At 46.8% G+C, this 17,648-nt stretch overlaps 1 long non-coding RNA gene across 1 annotated transcript; it reads left to right on the top strand.

Annotated features, from left to right (window-relative positions):
* Positions 1-4,719: 4,719 nt before the first annotated feature.
* On the top strand, positions 4,720-16,775 carry LOC137504118 (uncharacterized). The gene is made up of 3 exons (XR_011019426.1): positions 4,720-4,764; positions 15,447-15,474; positions 15,984-16,775. It is a non-coding gene; the product is annotated as an uncharacterized lncRNA (long non-coding RNA).
* Positions 16,776-17,648: the final 873 nt, after the last annotated feature.

Raw genomic sequence — 17,648 nt, 5'->3', positions numbered from 1 at the left:
GAACAGATGTAATAAATGCACTGGTGAATTGATAAGGGGGGGTCTGAGGGCAATCTGAGCGTGTGGGCGGGTGATTGGGTGCCCGCAAGGGGCAGATTAGGGTCTGATCTGATAGGTAAAAGTGACAGGTGGTGATAGGGGGTGATTGATGGGTGATTGATGGGTAATTAGTGTGTGTTTAGAGGAGAGAATAGATGTAAACAATGGATTTGGGAGGTGATCTGATATCGGATCTGCGGGCGATCTATTGGTGTGGAGGGGTGATCAGATTGCCCGCAAGGGGCAGGTTAGGAGCTGATTGATGGGTGGCAGTGACAGGGGGTGATTGATGGGTGATTGATGGGTGATTGACGGGTGATTGACAGGTGATTGACAGGTGATCAGGGGGGATAGATGCATACAGTACATGGGGGGGGGGGGGTCTGGGGGGGTCTGGGGAGAATCTGAGGGGTGGGGGGGTGATCAGGAGGGAGCAGGGGGCAGGGGGGGGGTATAAAAAAAAATAGCGTTGACAGATAGTGACAGGGAGTGATTGATGGGTGATTAGGGGGGTGATTGGGTGCAAACAGGGGTCTGGGGGGTGGGCAGGGGGGGGTCTGATGGGTGCTGTGGGCGATCTGGGGCGGGGGGGGGGAGAAAATCAGTGTGCTTGGTGCAGACTAGGGTGGCTGCAGCCTGCCCTGGTGGTCCCTCGGACACTGGGACCACCAGGGCAGGAGGCAGCCTGTATAATACACTTTGTAAACATTACAAAGTGTATTATACACTTTGTATGCGGCGATCGTCGGGTTAACATCCCGCCGGCGCTTACGTATGGCCGGCGGGATGTTGCGGCGAGTGAGCGGCGACAGGCGGAGGCGGAGGATCGCGTCACGGATGACGCGATCGCTCCGCCCATGCCCAAACAAGGACCGCCGCATTTTGTCAATACGGCGGTCCTTGCGGCGTCTGCTTCCCGGCCGCCATTTGTCTATACGGCGGTCGGGAAGTAGTTAAGACAGTATCCTCTAGAGATACACGTGGAGGCTAGCTCCATGTGACCATCACAAATGCTGGAGCTAATATAATAAGCCAGCTATCTTACTTTCACAGCAATAGCTGCACAGAATGCATCATATACTTCCCACCAGTAGCACGGCAGTGATATGATGAAACTGCAAGCTACTCTAGGGCTCCATCAGCAGACATGCAAGGCTCAGTTGAAACAGATATGCCTGGTTGTAAGTGAGTCTTTGTTAATCACCATAGATTACACTGCTTAGTGGCAAGTGTGCTGCCCCTTTAGTTAAACAAAATGTTAGCGTGTACCTGAGGTGAGCCTCGGGTCAAAAACTGTATACTTGCCTAAGAAGAAGGAAGCCTCTGAGTCCTGTAGAGCCCCCTCCCCCCAAAAGTAAAAGGAGCCATAAATTACTTTTCTCCTATGTTGCTGTCACTTACAATAAGTAGTAGAAATCGGACATTACCGACAGAGTTTGGATTAGCCTATCTTCTCAAGGGGGGTTCTAAGGGTTTTCTTTATTTTTAAAAGCACAGTTCCTCTTTAAGTAGTCCTTCAGTACAACCTACAGCAATCTCCTTCAAGATAGCTGCTCAGCTGTGTTCATGTGCATGCACAGGGCTTCAAAAAAGAGACTTGCAAAACAAATAAAAAGTGAATAGTTCCTCCCAAAACTTATTGATTTTTTAAATCACTATGCAGGCTGGTACTTGTCAGGAAAGAAGAGCTGTTGTCTGTGTCAACGTTGTAAATAGGGATCAGCACACAAAATTGCAGAATTCGAATCTGCAGCAAAGCAGGGCCAAGCTCTTTAAAGGGGCCCATACACCTAATGATTTTCCCGCCGATATACAGCAGATTCGATCACTGTGATCGAATCTGCTGTGAAATTGTTGCGCAAACGCTGACAGAAAGATTGATTTCCATCCGAAATCAATCATTCCCATCGATTCCCGCCAATCCGTCAGTGCGGAAGATTTTGCTCGATCACCGGCGGGTCGGGAGTGCGTTGATAGCGGTGTTCGAATGCCCGACGACTGATGCAATACAGCGGCAATACATTACCTGCTCCGCCGACGCGAGTCCCTGCTCTCTCCGCTTTCCTCTTCACCGCGCTGGGCTCCGAGTCTGGCAGGCTTCACTGAACTTCCTGTCCCGGCAGGAAGTTTAAACAGTAGAGCGCCCTGTACTGTTTAAACTTCCCCCGGACAGGAAATTCAGTGAAGCCTGCCGGACTCGGAGCCCAGCGCGGAGAAGAGGACAGCGGAGAGAGCAGGGACTCGCGCCGGCGGAGCCCAGCGCGGAGAAGAAGACAGTGAAGACCGGGGGAGTCACGCCGGCGGGAGCAGGTAATGTATGCGGAGGGGGGGGGAGGAGGGTGTCAGCAGCGGCAGCTTCACAGACTGTCGGTTTCATGCTGAAATCGATTCACAATCTGTTTGCAGTAAAGGCAGCCATACGATCCCTCTCTGATCAGATTCGATCAGAGAGGGATCTATCTGTTGGTCGATCTGATGGCAAATCAACTAGTGTATGGCCACCTTTAGCGAGATTTTTCACAAATGTGGCAGTCAAGTTCACCATGTGAACTTAAGCAAAAATGAGGAATACATGGGGAGGTCATGTGGGGAACGTGGTAAACGTGCTCTGTTTAACCAGTAACTGCACTCCTTGCCCCAGCAACCCATAAACACACATATAGGTTAAAGGGGTGCTATGGCGAATTGCTGTTAAGATTAATGCAGCAGAAAATTAAGCCAGCATCCAAAAGAAGCTGCAATAAAAAAGCTTTAGTTTAAAAAAAAAAAAAAAGAAAGCTGCTTGCTCTGTCACTTAGGCTTTCAGTATCCCCTCATTTGCATCCTAAGCGTCGGACTAAACAGACCAGTACATTACTTATGGGGAACATCTGGTATGACTGTTTATTTTTTTCAGATCTAACTTTCCTGTCATCTGGTTGTTTTGGTTTCTCCACACTCACGAGCCTAGCCGCCTGCTACAAACAGTTGTAAAGCTGCGTTTCCTCACAGCGTAGACTGAAGCTATGAAGGACCCCTGCACTCTGACAGGCAATAAATCAGCCACCTGACACAGAGGGGGGCCGGATAGACAGCCGAGATAAGGTGGCTGATTTATTGCCTGTCAGACAATAACTGTTTGTAGCGGGCGGCTAGGCTCGTGAGTGAAGAGAAACCAAAACAACCAAATGACAGGGAAGTTAGATCTGAAAAAAATAAACAGTCATACCAGATGTTCCCCATAAATAATGTACTGGTCTGTTTAGTCCGACGCTTAGGATGCAAATGACGGGCTACTGAAAGCTAAAGTGACGGAGCAAGCAGCTCTGTTTATTTTTTTAAACTAAAGCTTTTTTATTGCAGCTTCTTTTGGATGCTGGCTTAATTTTATGCAGTGAATGGAAGGAAGTCAGCACCGGAAAGCCACAAGCGGACCGTGCTCGTACCCAGACCTCAGTGCCTCCTGGGATCCCACAAGTCCACACAACGATAAGGGTCGGCACCACTCAGAAGTAATTATAGCTCTTTATTCAAAGTGCATAAACGGCAGCAGGACAGACCGCTGTTTCGGGACAATGCCCTTCATCAACTGATGGCTGATGCAGTTGATGAAGGGCATTGTCCCGAAACAGCGGTCTGTCCTGCTGCCGTTTATGCACTTTGAATAAAGAGCTATAATTACTTCTGAGTGGTGCCGACCCTTATCGTTGTGTGGGCTTAATTTTATGCTGCATTAATTTAAACAGTAATTCGCCATAGCGCCCCTTTAATTACCATAATGAGTTTATGTGGCTTTGTAAAATGTATAAGTGATATGCTTGCTATACACCAGTGGTTCTGGGTGTGAACCTGGCGTCAGTGGCATAGAGAAATAATTTGAATATTCAGGAGTGATGCATCATGGGAAACCAGTGCCAGGACATGGTTCTCCAGCAAAAGTGACAGAGATTCCACAGTGCACCCCCCACATCTCCCCAAACCCTGCCAAAGTAATTTGGGCACTGGAGAAAGCCACTAGTGGGATATGAGTAAAATTACCAACATTCGACTACTTAATTACAAAAAAATAGTAATTTTTACAGATATTTTACTAACACCTAACCTAACTGTGTTATCACGTGAGCTCTCCTTCTACCAATACTGAACCCTACCGATCCCCCGCTGCAACTGCCTAACCGATCCTCCAACTGATGCCCCCCGCCACAATGCCCCCTCCAATTTGCAGTTCAATGGCCCCCAGGCATGTTTGGGTACTGCCACAGCCCTCAATGAGCTGCACTCAGAGGCTGGCGCCTCTCGAGCCTCTTCTTTGCCCTGGTCCTGTGGGAAGCTACAGTTGCTCCCCTAAAGCTGAATTATTGCAAATACCTTCTGTTTTAAAACGGCAAAATAACATTCAATATCTCATAAAGTGTTTAAAATAAAACTTCCATAATCAGGCAGGTGGCAATGCTAAAAGTGAAGGCAAGCTTTGCAGCAAGATGGATGAAGCTGAGTGTAAACGGTTTCAAACCGCCAACTGAAGGAGAATTCCACAAACACCAATGCAGGTTGTAAAATTCAAAAGTTTTATTCAAAATAAAAGATAAAAATACACTTTCTACTCCATGTAACCAATGAGAATTACAAACAACACAATCTAATATCACAGTCTTCTTATTATCTTCTGGTCTTCTTTCTATAGAACACTTCCGGAAGCTAGAAGGAAAACAACTGGTTAACAATAACACATAACCTTCCCACCCGGTAAGTATTTTCTCAGCGTTCCCACCCACTTTAATGAAAAATGGACCTTATTTGGATTGCCTAAACCCTGAGTACTAAAGTAATTTCAGTTTAATGCTTCACTGACAAGATCATTATATAGTACTTTAACCTCTAAGTTTGCTCATCAGCAAAATCTTTCCTAACTCAATAGTAAATAGAGTACTCTTGCTTTTTTTTATTCTCAGTCTGGCTATTTTTCTTGTTCAATAGTTCAGCCGTTTCTTAGGAAAAGCCAGAATAATACATGTATAAGTTAGATGGTTAGAAGTTAATACATTGGTTGGTTAATAAGTTAATAATAAATAATAAAATAAATAAAATTGGTTAGTGAATTACTAAATTCTTAGTAAATTAATAAGGTTATTAGAATTAAATAAAGAAGAAGAAAATAACTCCGTCACTTGTTCCTATGAGCAAAACTACTCAATATGCTTGCCCAAAAAACAGCAGAAAAATAAAAACACAACAGTTTCTTTATAAATCTCAGCTTCTGCCGCTCCTGTATGTAATCTCTTCTGTTCTTTTGCATGACCAGTCTATTGCCAAAAAAAACAGTCTATTAAGGTGCTCAGCAGAGCTCGAATATTCGAGTAGCTCGAATATTCGAGCTCTTTTCCAGCTATTTGAGCTCGGTATTCGAGCTCCGAATAGCTGTAGCTATTCGAATGGGCTATTCGAGTACACTCGAATAGCCCATTCACTATTCGAGCTATTCGAGCAAACGGCGCTATTCGAGCTCGGTACCGAGCTCGAATAGCGTCATAGCCCAGATTGATGTCCTTAGAGCCAATCAGAGGGCTCCCAGGCCCTCTGACGGCAGCCAATCACAGAGGGGGACCCTGGCCAGCCCCTACCCTATAAATAGCGGCCGCCATGTTCCGTTTCTCCGTGCTTGCCTGAGACTTGTACAGAGAGAGAGTTGCTCCTTTGTGCTTTGGCTTAGCAAGAGCTCTATTGTGGTCATTTACCTAGCGTTTTTGCTCACATACACCTCCTATACACACCTATATTTTTGTTAGTTAGTTAGTTAGACATTGTATTTTAGTTAGTAGCTTTTGTGTTACATAGAGACAGGCCAGCTGCTGCAGGCTTACAGCTTTAGGCCTCAGGGCCTTGCCTGTGTGGGCAGCTGTCCTCCTGTCCTCTGTTTATTTCTCTCTATTCTATACCAGTATTTCTGCTGTCCTTTACTACTGATTGTATTAGTATTGTAGTTATATACTGTAACTGTACTAGGACACTCACTGTCACTGTTCATAGGCTACTAGCTGCTCCTGCGTGTGTGCACTCACTTTCTGTGTACACACTACACACACTCTATTTCCTTCTGATAACTGATTAATTATTGTAATTGATTATTGTAATTAGTTAGTTGTACTTACTGTTACTACTTACTGTACTAGGAGTCTAGGACACTCAGTCACTGTTCATAGGCTACTAGCTCCTGCGTGTGTGCACTCACTGTCTGTGTACACACTACACACACTCTATCTCCTTCTGATAACTGATTGATTATTGTAATTAGTTAGTTGTTTGTACTTACTGTTACTACTTACTCTTACTGTACTAGGAGTCTAGGACACTCAGTCACTGTTCATAGGCTACTAGCTCCTGCGTGTGTGCACTCACTGTCTGTGTACACACTACACACACTCTATTTCCTTCTGATAACTGATTGATTATTGTAATTAGTTAGTTGTACTTACTGTTACTACTTACTGTACTAGGAGTCTAGGACACTCAGTCACTGTTCATAGGCTACTAGCTCCTGCGTGTGTGCACTCACTGTCTGTGTACACACTACACACACTCTATTTCCTTCTGATAACTGATTGATTATTGTAATTAGTTAGTTGTTTGTACTTACTGTTACTACTTACTCTTACTGTACTAGGAGTCTAGGACACTCAGTCACTGTTCATAGGCTACTAGCTCCTGCGTGTGTGCACTCACTGTCTGTGTACACACTACACACACTCTATTTCCTTCTGATAACTGATTGATTATTGTAATTAGTTAGTTGTACTTACTGTTACTACTTACTGTACTAGGAGTCTAGGACACTCAGTCACTGTTCATAGGCTACTAGCTCCTGCGTGTGTGCACTCACTGTCTGTGTACACACTACACACACTCTATTTCCTTCTGATAACTGATTGATTATTGTAATTAGTTAGTTGTACTTACTGTTACTACTTACTCTTACTGTACTAGGAGTCTAGGACACTCAGTCACTGTTCATAGTCTACTAGCTCCTGCGTGTGTGCACTCACTGTCTGTGTACACACACTACACACACTCTATTTCCTTCTGATAACTGATTCATTATTGTAATTAGTTAGTTGTTTGTACTTACTGTTACTACTTACTCTTACTGTACTAGGAGTCTAGGACACTCAGTCACTGTTCATAGGCTACTAGCTCCTGCGTGTGTGCACTCACTGTCTGTGTACACACTACACACACTCTATTTCCTTCTGATAACTGATTGATTATTGTAATTAGTTAGTTGTACTTACTGTTACTACTTACTGTACTAGGAGTCTAGGACACTCAGTCACTGTTCATAGGCTACTAGCTCCTGCGTGTGTGCACTCACTGTCTGTGTACACACTACACACACTCTATTTCCTTCTGATAACTGATTGATTATTGTAATTAGTTAGTTGTTTGTACTTACTGTTACTACTTACTCTTACTGTACTAGGAGTCTAGGACACTCAGTCACTGTTCATAGGCTACTAGCTCCTGCGTGTGTGCACTCACTGTCTGTGTACACACACTACACACACTCTATTTCCTTCTGATAACTGATTGCTTATTGTAATTAGTTAGTTGTACTTACTGTTACTACTTACTCTTACTGTACTAGGAGTCTAGGACACTCAGTCACTGTTCATAGTCTACTAGCTCCTGCGTGTGTGCACTCACTGTCTGTGTACACACACTACACACACTCTATTTCCTTCTGATAACTGATTCATTATTGTAATTAGTTAGTTGTTTGTACTTACTGTTACTACTTACTCTTACTGTACTAGGAGTCTAGGACACTCAGTCACTGTTCATAGGCTACTAGCTCCTGCGTGTGTGCACTCACTGTCTGTGTACACACTACACACACTCTATTTCCTTCTGATAACTGATTGATTATTGTAATTGATTATTGTAATTAGTTAGTTGTACTTACTGTTACTACTTACTGTACTAGGAGTCTAGGACACTCAGTCACTGTTCATAGGCTACTAGCTCCTGCGTGTGTGCACTCACTGTCTGTGTACACACTACACACACTCTATTTCCTTCTGATAACTGATTGATTATTGTAATTAGTTAGTTGTACTTACTGTTACTACTTACTCTTACTGTACTAGGAGTCTAGGACACTCAGTCACTGTTCATAGGCTACTAGCTCCTGCGTGTGTGCACTCACTGTCTGTGTACACACACTACACACACTCTATTTCCTTCTGATAACTGATTGATTATTGTAATTAGTTAGTTGTACTTACTGACTGTTACTACTTACTTACTTACTGTACTAGGGACACTCACTCAGTCACTGTTCATAGGCTAGCTCCTGCGCGTGTTTGCGCGTGCGTGCACTCACTGTCTGTAGTGTACACACACTAAATTTACTTGTGATTACTACTGATTATTGTAACTGCTAGTTGTACTTCCTGACTGTTACTACTTACTTACTGTACTAGGGACACTCACTCAGTCACCTCACCCACCAACCCACTCCATTAAAGTACCCCTTTTAAAAAACTTTTGTCTATACGCCCAAAACATCGAAGATGTCTGGAAGTGGCAGCCAGCGCGGTTTGGGCAAGGGGAAGGGCAGCAAGGGAATCAGGAGGAGAGGGAGCAGCATTGTGGCAGGCCGCGGCCGCGCCACCATGCACAGTTCCGCAGCAGCAGCAGCAGCGTCAGTGGCTAACATTCCTCCCATAGCCACTGGCCGTGGACGCCTTGGGCGCCGCCCAGCAGGAGCATCTGCAACTCACGCTGCAGAGACACAGCAGCAGCAGCGTGTAGCACCTGCTCCGATTTTCCTCCAGCCGGGTCGGAAACGTCCCATTGAGGAAAAGCATGCAGACACTGTGGTGCAACTCATGACGGAGGACGAGCAGCCCGCCATCAGCTCTGCATCCGAGGCCTCCACCCTCACCACCACCACCACCACCACCCCTGTTCGCAGCAGCCGCCCAGCAGGGTCTGGGGAGGAGGCCAGTTCACCGTCACAAGTTGGCGACCTGTCACTCAGCAGTATTTTTACCCCAGGCACCATCAGGGTATTGTCTGCTGTTGTTGGCGATTTTGAGGAGGAGATGCTGATGGGCACTTTGGGGGATGAGGGATTGGACAGCAAGACTGTGGCGACAGTCAAGCAGCCCATCCATGCATCAGGAGAGGAGTTTGGGGGGTCATCATCCCAGCAGGACATGTTTCAGGAGGGGGAGGATGATGATGACCCGGTGACAGACAGAGACTGGGTGTCACCACCTCCAGGGGATGTCGTCCTCAGCAGCTCTGAGGAGGAGGAGGAGGATGCTCTTGTGGGCCTTGCAAGGAGGCGCATCATTGCAAGCATTGGCAGCAGTAGGCAGGTCCCACAGCCTGCTGGTGTCTCAGGCTCAGCAGCAGCAGCAGCAGCATCTGCCAGTACCACCACCAGCCGCACCCAAGCCCCCCAAGCCCCCCCCCCAACCACCACAGGGAGACAGGCAGCAGCGCTTCCATGCCGTAGGGGGATGTTTCTGTCACCAATCTGGCGATATTTCACCATGCCCACTGTGTACAGCAAGTACGCCACTTGCAACCACTGTCAGCGGAAGTTGAGCAGAGGTGCAGACCCCTTAAAGGTTAGCACCAGCTCGCTCATCAACCACCTTGCTGCGAAACATTTCCACCAGCATGAGGAGTTCCAGAGGCTGAAGGCATCTGGTGCTGGCAGTGGCACCACACCCATCACTGCACAGCCTTCAGCAGCAGCAGCAACAGCAGCCACCCGCCCTCCTGCTCCTCCAGCAGCACCAGCAGGAGTGCGGAAACGCACTGCTCCTCCCCCCTCTGCAACTCCTGCCGCCGACACTGAGGCCTGTTCTGTCAGCCAGTCCTCAGTGGCCTCCTCCGCTGTGTCTGCTGATTCCCGTGCCAGCAAAAGGCCACGCCAGAGCCTTTTGAGCGAGTCCTTCCAGGGGGTGGTTAGGGCTCTGCCTCCCAGCAGCCGTTGCGTGCGGCAGCTGAACGGCTTGCTGGCACAGGCCATGTGCTCCCAACTCCTGCCGTACACGCTCGTGCAGGAGGGGAGCGACATTCGTGCGCTGCTTGCTTGCGCAGCCCCAGACTGGCAGCTCCCCAGCAGACACTTTTTCTCCCGCAAGGCCATTCCTGCACTGCACCGCTTTGTGATGGCCAATGTGGAGCGAGGGCTGGAGCACGCGGTTGGTGAAAGGGTCCACGTCACCATGGACTCCTGGAGCAGCCGCTTCGGGACAGGCCGCTACCTGTCCTTCACTGTCCACTGGGTCAGCTTGGTGGAAGGGGGTGAGGATGGGAGAGCAGCAGCGGGCACAGCAGCAGCATCAACACAGTGGGTGGTGCCACCCCGCAGGGTCAGGGGAACTGCAGCAGGTTCCTCCGATCCTCTGCCATCCTCCGGCACACCTGGGCCAAACCCCCCGCCTCAGCAGCAGCGTGAAGGCCCGCCACTGCCAAGCGCTGCTGCACTTGGTCAGCCTTGGGAAGACCAAGCTGACGGCAACCCATGTGTTGGCCAAACTCCAGGAGCAGGAGAGGATTTGGCTGACCCCCAGAGGCCTCAGAGTCGGAGAGGTGGTGGCCGACAATGGGGCCAATCTGGTTGCCGCAATAGACAGGGGAAACCTGACCCACATCCCCTGTCTTGCCCACGTGCTGAACCTGGTGGTGCAGAAGTTCTTGCGCACCTACCAGGGGATGGGCGAACTGCTGGAAACAGCAAGGAACGTTGTGCGTCACTTCCGGCGCTCGGCTGCAGCCTGTGCGAGCCTGGAAGACGTGCAAAAGGAGCTGGATCTGCCACGCCATCGGCTGATCCTTGACGTTCCGACTCGCTGGAACTCCACCCTGGCGATGTTGGAGCGTCTGGTTGAACAGAAGCACGCTGTCAACCAGTACCTTGCCCTGGCCACTGTTTCCGCCGCTCAGAGAAGGGACAAGACCAGCAACATCCCGTCCATCGTCCCCGATGATGACTGGAGGCACATGCAGCAGGTGTGCTTAGTGCTGGCTCCCTTTCTGCAGGCCACTAACATGGTGAGCAGGGACCATGCTATGGTCTGCGAGTGGGTGCCCCTGGTTTGTCTGCTGAACAGGGCCCTCGATGCTTTGCTGGAACAGGGAGCGGCAGCCTTGGACCAGCAGGAGCGGCAAGCAGCTGCACAGTCCACCTCTGAGGGGGAGGAGGAGGAGGACTTGGTGGAGGTCCCTGACCTTGCTGGTGATGAGGGGGAGCAGCACAGTGCAGCTGAGTTGGTGCGGGGGTGGAGAGAGGATGAGGCTGACGAGGCAGAGGAGGAGGATGAGGACAGCAGCACTGCCGTCGATGTGCCAGCAGACGTGGCCCGCCTCTTCCCAATGGCAGCGCACATGCTGACGTGCCTGCGCAGAGACCCCAGGGTGATCCAGATGAAGCAGAGGGAGGACATCTGGATCAGCATGATGTTGGACCCACGCCTCAAGGGGAAGTTGAGCCAGTTCCTGCCGCCTGCAGGAGGAGACCCAGCGCAACAAATAAGGAGCTTGCAGCAGGCCCTTGTTGAGCGCTTGGAGGAAGCCTTCCCCCAGCCTTCCACCCCCACTGTCCAGCAGCCAGCACAGAGGCAGCAGCAGGTGCCTGCATCCAGCAGCAAGCGCCCCACAGACCTGCTGTCTCTCAGCCATGAGCTCTACAGGACTGTAGAGGCTCCGGCAGCAGTGACTAGAGAGGAGGTGCATGCAGCAGCATCCTCCACCGGTCACAGCCAGAGCCTGACCCGCATGGTGGCTGACTACATGGGGTCCTACAGCGGGCTTGACAGCGATGCCCCTGTTGATCCCATGGAGTATTGGGTCAAGCGCCTGGAGATCTGGAGCGAGCTGGCGCAGTACGCCCTGGAAGTGCTGTCCTGCCCCCCTTCCAGCGTGCAGTCCGAGCGCTGCTTCAGTGCAGCTGGTGGTGTGGTCACCGAGAAACGCTCACGTCTGTCTCACAAGTCTGTGGACAGACTGACGTTTCTTAAGATGAACCAGGCGTGGGTGGAAGGCGAGTTCCTGGCCCCTGTTGTCGGCGAGAGGGGGACATGAACTGGCTAAGAACCATCGTTAATGTGCCTTACCACCCTTTACCACCTCCTGGCTCCTGCTCACTAAGCCAGCCTGGTTCACTTTGACTATTACGTCGCCTGCAGCCACACATTTTACACCTACAGTGGGCTGCTGTGTACTGCCCTTCTGCTGTCTGTCTGTGTTTCCCACTGCCAGGGTACACAGATTTACCTTCTGCTGCCACTCTGCCACCAGCTATTACGTCAAACAATAGCTATATATCTGTGTAATTTGTTTTACAAACAAAACCAAAAAACCATTAAAAAAAAAAAAAGGTTTAATTTTTCTGAGGTGCCCGGGTTGAAAACTGTGTTGTCCCAGTTGTGTATTGGACACGATGTGGGCTGCACGACCGCTGTCTGGGACCTCCTGTTGTGTTCATTTACGGCCTGGTATCACCGCTAGGTACCAGGGCTATTATGTCACGCTGCCTGCCTGCTGCCACACTCACACTACTCCTCCATTCCTCCTGCTGCTGCTGTCTGTCTGTCTGTGTTTCCCACTGCCAGGGTACACAGAATTACCTTCTGCTGCCAGTCTGCCACCAGCTATTACGTCAAACAATAGCTGCACACATAATTACTCCTCCATTCCTCCTGCTGCTGCTGCTGTCTGTCTGTCTGTGTTTCCCACTGCCAGGGTACACAGATTTACCTTCTGCTGCCACTCTGCCACCAGCTATTACGTCAAACAATAGCTATATATCTGTGTAATTTGTTTTACAAACAAAACCAAAAAACCATTAAAAAAAAAAAGGTTTAATTTTTCTGAGGTGCCCGGGTTGAAAACTGTGTTGTCCCAGTTGTGTATTGGACACGATGTGGGCTGCACGACCGCTGTCTGGGACCTCCTGTTGTGTTCATTTACGGCCTGGTATCACCGCTAGGTACCAGGGCTATTATGTCACGCTGCCTACCTGCTGCCACACTCACACTACTCCTCCATTCCTCCTGCTGATGCTGCTGTCTGTCTGTGTTTCTCACTGCCAGGGTACACAGAATTAGCTTCTGCTGCCACTCTGCCACCAGCTATTACGTCAAACAATAGCTGCACACATAATTACGCCTCCATTCCTCCTGCTGCTGCTGCTGTCTGTCTGTCTGTGTTTCCCACTGCCAGGGTACACAGATTTACCTTCTGCTGCCACTCTGCCACCAGCTATTACGTCAAACAATAGCTATATATCTGTGTAATTTGTTTTACAAACAAAACCAAAAAACCATTAAAAAAAAAAAAGGTTTAATTTTTCTGAGGTGCCCGGGTTGAAAACTGTGTTGTCCCAGTTGTGTATTGGACACGATGTGGGCTGCACGACCGCTGTCTGGGACCTCCTGTTGTGTTCATTTACGGCCTGGTATCACCGCTAGGTACCAGGGCTATTATGTCACGCTGCCTACCTGCTGCCACACTCACACTACTCCTCCATTCCTCCTGCTGATGCTGCTGTCTGTCTGTGTTTCCCACTGCCAGGGTACACAGAATTAGCTTCTGCTGCCACTCTGCCACCAGCTATTACGTCAAACAATAGCTGCACACATAATTACTCCTCCATTCCTCCTGCTGCTGCTGCTGTCTGTCTGTGTTTCCCACTGCCAGGGTACACAGATTTACCTTCTGCTGCCACTCTGCCACCAGCTATTACGTCAAAAAATAGCTATATCTGTGTAATTTGTTGTAAAAACAAAACAAAAAAAACCAAAAAAAAAAAAAGGTTTAATTTTTCTGAGGTGCCCGGGTTGAAAACTGTGTTGTCCCAGTTGTGTATTGGACACAATGTGAGCTGCACGACCGCTGTCTGGGACCTCCTGCCTGCTGTGTTTATTTACAGCCCTGGTATCACCGCTAGGTACCAGGGCTATTATGTCACGCTGCCTGCCTCATTGACTGCCTGCTGCCACACACTCATCCTCCTCCTCCTGCTGCTGAATTTACCTCCTGCTGTCTGTGTGTTTCCACTGCCAGGGAGCACATACAATGGCGCTTCCAACATGCGTGCGCCACCAGCTATTTGTTACGCTCAAAAATAGCTGCATTTCTTTAAAAAAAAAATTTGAAAAGAGAAATAAGTGAAGAAGAAGACGATATAGAAGAAGATGAAGAAGATGAAGAAGAAGAAGATGAAGAAGAAGAAGAAGAAGGAGAAGAAGATGAAGAAGAAGAAGATGAAGAAGATGAAGAAGATGAAGAAGATGAAGATGAAGAAGATGAAGAAGATGAAGAAGAAGAAGAAGATGAAGAAGAAGAAGATGAAGAAGAAGAAGATGAAGATGATGAAGAAGAAGAAGATGAAGAAGATGAAGAAGAAGATGAAGAAGATGAAGAAGAAGAAGATGAAGAAGAAGAAGAAGAAGATGAAGATGAAGAAGAAGATGAAGAAGATGAAGAAGATGAAGAAGATGAAGAAGAAGATGAAGAAGATGAAGAAGATGAAGAAGAAGAAGATGAAGAAGAAGAAGAAGATGAAGAAGATGAAGAAGATGAAGATGAAGAAGATGAAGAAGATGAAGAAGAAGAAGATGAAGAAGATGAAGAAGAAGATGAAGAAGAAGATGAAGAAGAAGATGAAGAAGATGAAGAAGATGAAGAAAAAGAAGATGAAGAAGAAGAAGATGATGATGAAGAAGATGAAGTAGATGAAGAAGAAGAAGAAGACAATATAAAAGAAGAAGAAGATATAGAAGAAGATATAGAAGAAGAAGATATAGAAGAAGAAGAAGAAGAAGATATAGAAGATAAAGAAGAAGAAGAAGAAGTATATACAGTACTGAACAAATTTCTGGACACAACTTCTCTTTTCAACTTTTTTTTTTTAAAGGAACATCCCCACATAATCACTTGCTGTTGTTACTTGGAAAAAAAGAGGTTTCTTGCATCATTCACCCTCAAAACAAGTGTTGGAAGCTATTTAAGGCCATTTCGAATAGTCAGCTCGAATAATGAGCTCGAATACCGACTCGAATAGTGAGCTCGAATTCCGAGGTCGAATCGAATAGTAAAAATTATTCGACTCGAACATTCGACTGACCTCGAATAATTTACTATTCGAATTCGACCTAACTCGAATTTTGAAAAGGGGTATTTGAGCACCACTGTTAACAGGTACTTCTACAGAAAGCTTGCATTATTTAACTTTATCAGTTAGCCATTAAAAGGTATTACTTTTACAAGACTTTGTTTTTTTCTACCTACATATATTGTTTGGCTAACACGGTACAGAAACATTTTTACTACTATCAGGTACTTCTTCTAAATCTTTCAACACACTACTGGTAAATGGACATATTAATCATTTCTCCTTTCTTTTACAGGAATCCAGTCGGACCACCCTTCCCATAGGTAAGTATTTCTTCCAATATAACTTCGCACTATCTTGTGCACCACACATAAAATAACCAAAACAAAATGGCTTCTTGCATTTATTACTTTGGTAAAGTCAGTAAGCTATAAGAGGTTAAGATAGGCCTCTAGCGGACAGAACAGTAGCTCATTTCCTTAAGCAGATTCACTTTCCTCTCAATCTCACTATCTCTTAGTTTCAGGCCTAGTATATGGGTAATATGCAGTTTTTGCCTTCCATAACACAACTGTTTTCCCATTACAGCAACCATTCAGGCCACTTATAAAAATCAAAATAAAATACAAGTGAGATTATATTCATCACAGTAGGGAGGATAATTCTGAATTCTCAGCCTCCTAACACTACACTTCAGAAGTGGGGGATATCATATTACCAGAGCCAAATTTACTGTAATTAAAAATGTTTAAAAATCTTTCTTGCGACATGCTGATTTATCAACACATTGATCACATTTCATACATGTCATCTTGAACAATTTCTTTTCCAGCACTTCAGTGTCAAAAATCACTGGCTACCATCTGTCTGGCTCTCTTTCCTCTGTCTGAAATCCCTCTCCTGGCTGTCCCACTCCTTGTCAGCTTTACAGGACTGATGGCTGGCTTATCTTATGGAGGATTGAAGAATCATCATGGCTCAGTAATTTTCCCCCAAAATGTCAGCTGTCGCATCGTCTGGCCTGCCTCTCCTCAGCTGTGCCTGCTGTATCCTTCCTCTTCCCCTGTCCGCTCCAACTGCCAACTCAACCCCTCAGAAAGCTGTTATATCTTCCCTAACAGCATCCCTGCTTGTGTGTCTGGTTGCTTAGCAACCTTCCCTCAGCCATCAGCTCTGCCTACCCACACATTACACATTACAACTAAGGTCAAAATGCCCTTACTTAACAAAGCTGTGTCAGCAGCGCCTCTATTTAAAGCTGCTGACCAGGTAATAATATAAAAATAAAAATAAATAGATCCCCCCTCTTTCTACCTGCTACATGAGTACTTGCAGTTGTCTAAGCAAGTGCAGTTGTCTGGTCACATCATGGCAGACAGTGCAAATACATTACATCATAAAAGGCAGATCATGTGGTCCAGCTGTATATAGATTGTAAACTGTAAGCTCACAAGGGCAGGTACCTCCTCCTACTGCTTCTTATTTCGCTGTAATTTACCACATGAACGTGTACCAGTTTTAGTGATATGATATCTCAATCCACACATTAACTATGTATGTATTTATACTTGTATTACTGGATATAATGACTGTACCGTGTCTTGAACCTTCTCATGCATCTATGTTCCCCAATATATGTTTTGTACTATGTACCGCGCTACCGAAGATGATGGCGCTATATAAATAAATATTAATAATCTCATTACAAATTTGTCTAAAACTCTAAAATATTTACGGAATTTGAATCCCAAAAATGTAAAAATGATTTGTAGTGAAAATAATGTAGTGGCTAGCATTGCTTATTATTTTTTTTACAATATGTATTTATAAATAATTTATTCAGTGTTTGCCCATTGTAAAATCACAGGTGGCGCCATCTTTAGTCCTGTCAGGTGCAGCTCTCATGACAGGACTGTTTGTTTCAGAGAATTCTGAAGCCAGTGTTTCTGATGCTGAAACCAGGAAAAGTACCGTAAAAGTGGGTATCCTGAATAATTTACTGCATTCTGCCATATGTCACTACAGTGCCTCTTTAAGTTACATTTACATTGAATCTGAATGAATTCAAACCTTATCACTGCTGCCACATTGGCGTCTCTGTCCAGTTCTCTCTGGCAACCCTGAATCCTGTATCCATTGTCTTGTTTAGAAACACTTGGACTATTTGCCAGTGGCGTAGCTAAGGAGCTGTGGGCCTCGATGCAAGTTTTACAATGGGGCCCCCCAAGCACCAAAACCTGCCAATGGCGAGTACAGTGTCAGAGGTGCAAGAAGGGGATGGGGAAAAGTTTGTTAAGGATTACCACTATTCAAAGTATATATAGAAGTGATTATTATGAGCACAGGACCAATAGAGAGCTAATACTGCAGTTGAGGGAGGGTTCCTTGGGGGCCCCTCTGGCCCAAGGGCCCCGATGTGGTCGCAACCTCTGCAACCCCTATTGCTACGCCCCTGCTATTTGCTGACTGATATGAAAACTGCACCTGAATCTTTCTG

The sequence above is a fragment of the Hyperolius riggenbachi genome, chromosome 4 (assembly GCF_040937935.1).
Source record: "Hyperolius riggenbachi isolate aHypRig1 chromosome 4, aHypRig1.pri, whole genome shotgun sequence".
Lineage (NCBI taxonomy): Eukaryota > Metazoa > Chordata > Amphibia > Anura > Hyperoliidae > Hyperolius > Hyperolius riggenbachi.
Note: the sequence above shows the minus strand (reverse complement) of the source record. Positions and strands in the feature narration are given on the sequence as shown.